The sequence below is a fragment of the Nothoprocta perdicaria genome, unplaced genomic scaffold (genome assembly GCF_003342845.1).
Source record: "Nothoprocta perdicaria isolate Ctin4 unplaced genomic scaffold, notPer1 scaffold_183, whole genome shotgun sequence".
Classification (NCBI taxonomy): Eukaryota; Metazoa; Chordata; class Aves; order Tinamiformes; family Tinamidae; genus Nothoprocta; species Nothoprocta perdicaria.
In genome coordinates, this window is record NW_020455016.1 from 754,445 (window position 1) to 762,608 (window position 8,164).

Genomic DNA, 8,164 nt, shown 5'->3' on the forward strand with positions numbered 1-8,164 from the left:
TAAAAAACAAATTGAATGGTTAATTAGATAGTATATAATGCCTTTTCACGTGGAAAAAAGATAGGATAAAGAGCAAACCACTCTGCAGTCTTAAAAAAATCTTACAGATTCTATGAGGCACGCGCTTGGGGGTGAGGGGATGGGGGAGATGGGACATTAAATGACGTAGATGGCCTGTCTTCTGCCCATAGCCTCAGAGTATTAGGCCAGAATGGTTCATCCAGAAGCTGAATCCATAATACAGACCCAAAACTGTTAAATCCACTAACACTCATGAGATTCCTACAAGAGAACGAAAACCTAACAGATACCTCCCAAACAGACTTCAAAAATACYACCAAGAAGTGTCAATGAGACCACAATAAAATGAGACAGGGATCATGGAAGGAGGCTTTAGTATCTGTAGAAATAAAGAGATTAATATGATTCAATATGTGTTCTTCCTCATATGGTCAATGAAAGGAGAAGATACATTCCAATAACACATAAAGACCCCATTGACTCTATTGGCTGAATCTTCTGCACAAATAACACATACCTCACATGTAAAAATACCTTTTACATGGCAGACATCTAAATTTAGGTCTCTGAATCAGGAACTGACTCCCATTCTAAAAGTTCTGATTCATGATCAGAGATGACTTTTCAAGGAGAGGTGTTTCATCTCAGCCTGGAGCTGGGTTGAGGCTAAGGCATGCACTTGCACCCAAGAGCCYGGAAACGCTCCTGAGTTTCTCAACACAGAGTACAACCTGTATTCATCCAGCATCCCAACTCTTTGGGACCATTGAAAAAAGTCCTGCCTCCCCTCAGAGATTTTTGATTCTATTGCAACAAGGGCTCGGTGCATTGGAGAACAATTGTTGAACTACTACAGTTGGTAGCTCAATTTTAAGGTAAACCAAAAGTGTTTTGGGGTTACCTTAATCTGCTTGGCTGCAAATTGCAGAAATTCAGCAGCTGCTCCATGAGCAGCTGCTCATGAGCAGCAGAGGGGAATGGACAGCTGGGAGCAGGAGGAGTCACAGCCATCACGAGGTGACCATCACCCTTGAGTCAGCGGCCTCACTGTCCCTACTCCTAACATGCTGCCATTGTAAGTACCTAATTCTGAGCAATAGGGTATCCCATTTACATTTCCTGCAATGTATGTTCAACAAAAATTGCAAAGTTTAGATATCCCTATAACAGAAGAATTACGTCATTATTGAAAAAAAATAGCGTAAAATACATGTTTCTGACAGTTACGGGTTCGTTCCCACAGGGGAAACTGAATTATTCTCAGTTAAACATATGGTAAAGCCATGAAAACCCTGAGTAAGAGTGAGCTAACACATTGAGGAAACTAAAGATGTCCCAAATCTAGACTAGACCATGCTGAATCAAACTTGAAGARTGCAACTTACTGTATTAACACCTGCCCTGGCAGAGATCTTCACTGCTTGGTCTGAATGGTGAGAAACATAGAGATGGACTCAATAAACCTTAGGATTTTCCYTCTCAATGCTCATTTCCAGAGCACATCCTATTCATCCCAGACTTGCACTCTCTCATGCCTAAACTCTCTAACCAATTTCTGAATTTCTGAATCAATATTTTGATCTTAATCAGTTACTCAAACTGATAAGCTTAAATATACCCTCTCTTTAACCTAAGCCCTATATTTTGGGGAAAAATCACGCAAATTCTGAGATTCCAAACACACAGAGTACATGTATATTTTTAACTTCTGAGTTCATAAACTTCAACACAATTAGTCTAGCAACGTTTAAAAATATCAGCAGTGTCATGCATCCATTTCATCTCCAGCATTTTAAAGGTTGAACAGACATGGAAAATGAACTGCCAAGTCTTTGGTCAAGACTGAGACAGGCTGGAAGYGCAGTGATTACGAACACAGTATTTCTGCTGCTGTCTTTGCCACTTCTGTTGTCACAGAAAGAACGATTTTGATGCTTCAATCTGGTACCATCACTAACTGTATGCTAGTTCACATCTGACTGTGATGTGAAACACTTCAAAATCTGACCTTTAGATGTTTTAAACCCCCCAAACTSTCTTGACTCCTTGACAGCACAACTTGAGGGGGAATTTCAAGTCATCGTGAGCAGTTTTAAATAGCAGACTCTTCCCCTTACCACGTCCCCGGCAACTATGGATGTGGATTCATTTGGCCTAGGGTCATGGTGGCTGCGTATGAGCAAATTAGACCTAGAAAAGAAGAACATCTGCAGTCTACGGTTGTTCAGATGGGAGTTCAAACCATCCACTATGCTGAACTGAGGCTGCCAAATGTACCCACTGGTGGCCCTGGAAAAAGGAGGGCATCTTACACCACACCTGCTCCTGAAACCGATGGGCCTTATCCTGAGCTTCCACAAGGTGAGTGCTAGCAATTAGTTACCTGTATTGCTCCTTCAAAAGGMAGTGGAAACTCTTCCCATAGGAAGAGAAAGAGTGGGAGTGTTGATGTTCTTTCGAAGAATAGTTGCAGTACTCACCTGGCAAGAAAATAAGAATGCAAGGTCACATTCCTCATAAAAAAAAMCCCAAAAATATATATAAATATATATAAGTATATATATATATGATTTAAAGAGTGAAAAATATTCCAACTGATGTATAYGTCAAAAAGTAATCATTTAGATTATGTTCTATGAACACCTCTTTATAAATCATAAACTGCATCAACATAAGAAGACTTACTGTAAACAGCTTAATAAATGTTACATTTTATTGSCAAAATTTTATGTAATTTTACAGTCATGGAAAGTAAGGAACTATCATTTCCTTTCTTTTTGTTTCCATTCATTTTGTATAACTGTATGTGACAACTCCCTGAAATTCTTTCAATACCAAATCACTTCTAGCACCAAATTTGGTGTTTATTTGAGCAAAATGTCTCTGCTCCATAGACAGAGCTTTCTTTTTCTAGCATTTCCTTGAGGAAAACCAAGGTATTTCTCAAACATACAGAGAACTTCTTGTAGCTTTTTGTGTTTCGCATTTTCCTTATTTTAACAGCTGTGTTGTATGCTTCATAATAGGAATAAATGAGTTTTAGTATCAAAGAATTATTGAGGTTCAAACCTCAAGTATCAGATAACCTGACAAGCTTTTGTTTACGTACTCCCATGTCCCAGTATGGTGGTGAGCAGTTCGTCACAAACCTTGGGGAATCACGGACTCCCAGCAGTTCTCCTATACTTGGTTTTCCCTGTAGATTTGGATCTAAGGCCAGACTCGAAGAAGTTTTTTAAGTAACTAATTTCTCTTTGAAGTGAATTTCAGCTGCTGTCAATAGGAGCAAGAAGCTTTTGTGGATCTAGGTCATGTCTTAACATAAGAAGTGTGTGACAGTGGAGGAACTAAGAGTGACCTCCGATAACCCAGGCTGGTATCCTATTTACTTGAACCCTCACCAGTTTCTCAAATGCTTGAAAGCTAAGGCTGCTTTGCAAGCTTGGTCATCCATCTGCATAACACGCTAAGCAGACAGTTATTCCCCACAAACAGAAAAAAAATCACCCTGCATTTCAAAAAGGTAACACATTTTAGACACCTAATGGTACTATCCATCATTTTAAAACCCAGTGTTGCTAAAGATTTCARCATTAACCTTCACGCCAGCATGTGATGTCAGATGGTCTCTTATGTCCCATCTGATTGCTTAAAATATCCCACTGCCATTCCTTTGGGGTTACACAATTACTTTATGTTGATATAAATAATGGCTGTGGTTTAAGCTCCCCCGTAAGATGCTCCATAAAGCTTGCTAGCTCTAATTGCGTAAACAGCTTCAGAATAGCCCCATAAAAACAAAACAAAATGTATCTTTTTCCTCCCAAGATGTCAGAGTACTTGCCATAAGAAGCCTAGTCAATAAAMAGAATATCCGTATTTTAGAATCGTGAACTTTACAACAGAAGAATCCCACTGCTCCAGCCGGAGCGATAGCATCTGCTAGAACAAATACTGTTATATGGAGATACTTAACCTAGAGTTTCTCATAGCCTAAAGCTTTTGCTTTCAGGTCAACTTTTATTCTTCTGTATTTTCTGCTCAAAATTGTATTATTTCAGAAAGCAGCAATGAGCAATCTAACTAACAAAGCCAGCATTTTGGTCTAAAGCTGCCTATTTTGGGAAGGTAAGTGAAAATTCAAATTAATTGGATTAGAATTTGAGTGCTGCAGAGGAGATGACACTGGTGAAGGACAGGATGTCTACAAAAAGTGCAGCTGTTCAATAGGTTTTAAACAGTTGTTCGCCATTTAAAGTGCTTAGCATCTGCTAGAGATTTCAAAAATACACTTTGCTTCTCAAGTGTAATTTTTTGTAAAAAGAAGGAACAAGTATATATCCAAATGACAAATAGAGACAATAATTATGAACTCACGTGATCTTCAATTTACATCCACCAAACTCTCCCACTCAATATTCAGTAGCATGCAGATGAGACCCAAAAGCTTTTCAGGGTACAAATAGAACTTGTATTTCTGCACAGATGTATGATATGTCTCTCTGTATCAAAGGGATTTTATTTTTAGCAAATCAGTAGTTTACTATTGAAGCAAAAGGTCTTAATCAAGCAAATTACACATTCATTTAATATGCCAGAATGGAAAAAAAAAAGTGTGCGTAAGACAAGAAGTTACTTGTTTGGATGAATTTCCAAATGATGGCATTATAACATCCTCCTCCTGATTCTCCCATTTAACTATTTCATAGTTAAGTGAACTACTAACACATTTGACTATTTAACATAATTAAATAAATTTTAAATCATTTCTTTACTGATTTGAATAAAATGATTTTTGACTGTAGACTTAATGTATCCCCATTAACAGTAGCAAATAAAAAAAATCTGTATGAAGTACAAAGGTGCCTTCAAGTCTGGTCTCCTCTAAATACTGACTGATGGACAATGGACAGCAGTGTTTTAAACCCGGGGAAAATCTTACCCTATTCCTTCCCTGCAGAAGTGATGACTTACGTAAATAAAATGTATCTATGTTTGTAAATCCACCTAGCAACAATGAGTCTTCCCCAGATGGAGAAGAAAATGGCTCAACTCCATTCTAAGTAACTACATGCTGGTATTTTTCTATAGCTTTCAAAGAGTTTAAAGAAGTTAGAAAGAATTGAATCTTTTAAAATGTACTCTCTTCCACGCAGCTCTTTCTCACATTTTGCCTTCTTAAGCTTCACTACATTCCACGTTTCTTGTAACATATTTATTCTGCCCAGAATGCACTACCATTGCCAAAATCCTTGCTGTTTGTAGCTCTTGGTGTTTTTTAAAAAATGCACAATTAAAGCAGTCTGGGACCTAAGTCTGATTTCAGGTTTTTCCAAAACAAAGCTACATTTTCGTGGTAATAAATATAAAAATAACTTTTTACTTCAAGTCTCTCTAAAATATATGAGACAGAGGCCAACCTGTGATTCTCAACAACTAGTGAAGCCGTCTTCACAGATTCACAGGAGTTCCCTTTACTAAGTCAGACTCTGTATCATAACAACAGAGAAAAGAGACAAGCTGACTATGGAACAATTATTATTTTACTAATTACATTTAGTCCTTTATATTTGAGACCACCGCACATTTAAAGACGTTCTTTCCTATGTAAGCAACATGGTGCGAAAAATAATCCTGTGTGTATTTTGTCTCCGTGTTATTCCAGGGTTCAGTAAAAACATCTCTGTCACACCGCTATCACTTTGGGAGGGAGAGAAGGTATTTTCATTCACTTGCTTCTAACCGATTTTCCAGGCAAGAATCCATGGCAAAGAAGGCAAATGGTGTCCTAGGCAGCATCACAAGTTGGAAGGACCGTGKCCAGCAGGTCCAGGGGGGCCTGTTCAGCCCTGGTGAGGCCACATCTGGAAGGCTACATTAGAACAGGGATCAGAGGGTCTCCAGAGGTCCCTTCCACCCCCAACTATTCCAGGATCCTCTGTATAAAATTCTGCACAGTAACCAAATGAAATCTGCAAAAATGTCTATACTTTCGACAAATTCTTGCTGTTACACAATTGCACAAAATAGACAACTGTCCAAGATGAGTCAGGCATAACCTTACTCAGAGATATAACTCCWCAAAATATGACTATGGATTCTGTTTATGCATTCCACTTGGTTTAACCATTTATTTTAATGTTATTAATCAAACTGATACAAGCATCCATTAACTACTTCCATGTGAAATAAATTCCCTATTATCTGCTCAGGATTGTGCTAATGACAACTGTAAATGTGCAAATGTGGAAGTGTGAATCAGCAAAGATGCCAAAAAGTAAGACCGATTTAGCATCTAAAGGTCGTCTCTCCAAGTCAAGACTGCGGTCTAGGAGCAACATATTGGGATGCTTCAGTTTTGTGCCTGGAAAGTGCACAGCTCCCAAGGATTCTATCTTTATGAAGATTATATATAGATTTTACTTTATATATTACATATATATGTTTATATATTACATATATATATCTATAGGAGAAAGAGAGAGAAACTTAGCATTCATTAAAAAAAGTAGTTTAAGATGGTCATATTTCAGAGAATAATCTCTTGATTATTCTCTGAATAACAAATTCAAATAAAAAATTCAAATAAAACAAATTAAAAAAAAAGAATAAGAATTTAGAACAGATTAGAGAATCACCGGAGATCTGAAGACAGGCAAATATTGGTGAGGATTGATGAGTAGAGGAGTATATTATGAACAGGTCCAGACTAACTTGGTATGAATAGATTGAAGACTTGGTAAAATCAGAAATTTGACACTATGAAAACATAGTCTGAGTAAAAACAGAAACAATGTCAGATTTTATTAAAAAAAAACAGAAGTAGAAGAAAAGTTATCACATAGAATAAAAATCATCGCGGCGGTGGAGACACACTTTAACTTTGGCTTTCCAAGGCCATGTTATAGCAACATTTTGCTCACAAAACAGCCAGCCACGAGATGGCTCCTTTCAGACCACGCTGGCTCGAGCAGAAACCCATCATGACAACGGGGCTGCTTGGTCTCTTCCCGGCCTCCATGAGCGGTTTAGGCCGGGAGGCACCACCCTCTGACATGAGGATGGTGCTGCAAATCCTTCCTTCAGCTGCTCCTTGCAGAGGAGCCTGTTGCCTTGGAGGTGCAAGAAACCCTCAGGCACAAGCGGCCCATCTCACCTCACAGGGCGGAGGTTTCGGGAACACTCAGGCTCGAGCACAAGACACCTCGCGCTGTTCACCCTCCTCACRATGCCTCCTCATTATCTCTGTGAGATGAAACGGCAATTTCCCTTTATTAAACATTTTTCCCGTGATTTCTTTCCATGATTTCTGAGTTATTGAACTGCAAAATTATTAGATGATACATTAACTCTACATCTGTTTAAATGGAATGGCTACAGCTGTGGTTGTTATTTAACCTCTGAATAAACGTCAGAAAATATTTTCCATTTCCAGCTTCCGTGTAAGCTCAAAACAAAACAGTGCCAACTGTAAACGYGGGTAAGGTGATTCTGAGCGTAGGAAAAGTTTGTTTGGCATAAATGCCAGGAGTCACAATGCRCAAGGCCCCAGGTTTTCCCTCCTCAGAACATGATGGCTAAAAATGTTACAATATTTAACCTGCTCTTTGATTCCTTAAATCCGCAAGCACTTCAAAGCATGACCCAACACACCCGTAAGCCACTTCTGCCATCCTTTAATATCAGAAAGAAGAGGCCAAYGACTTAGCACCACCTAGGAGTTTAAGAAGACAGGATCTCCAAGGACTTACCAGGAGGAATTCAGGGAGTCTTTACTATCTGAGTGGGAACTGGACTCCACTCACACATACACGTTTTCAGATAAAAGTTCTTTCCTGACCGCAAACAGTCAAGATTTCTAGTTTCTATTCATTTTAAATGTAAGGATAAATGGAGGCATTGTGAGCATCCTTGTAACTATACAGAGAACTCCCACTTAAAAATAAATAAATAAATAAGATAAAGTGAAGAGGCGGACACAGAAGGACCTTTTTATTGCCACGGTCTATGCTTAGCATAAATGGAAATGGTTTGCTACTGATTTCTTGCAGAACTGTGTTTTCTAACCACAATGCTGGTATTTTGTCTCCAAAGAGGACAATTTTCAGCTAAAAGTTTGTAAGGCATGTAGGAAAAAAAAAAA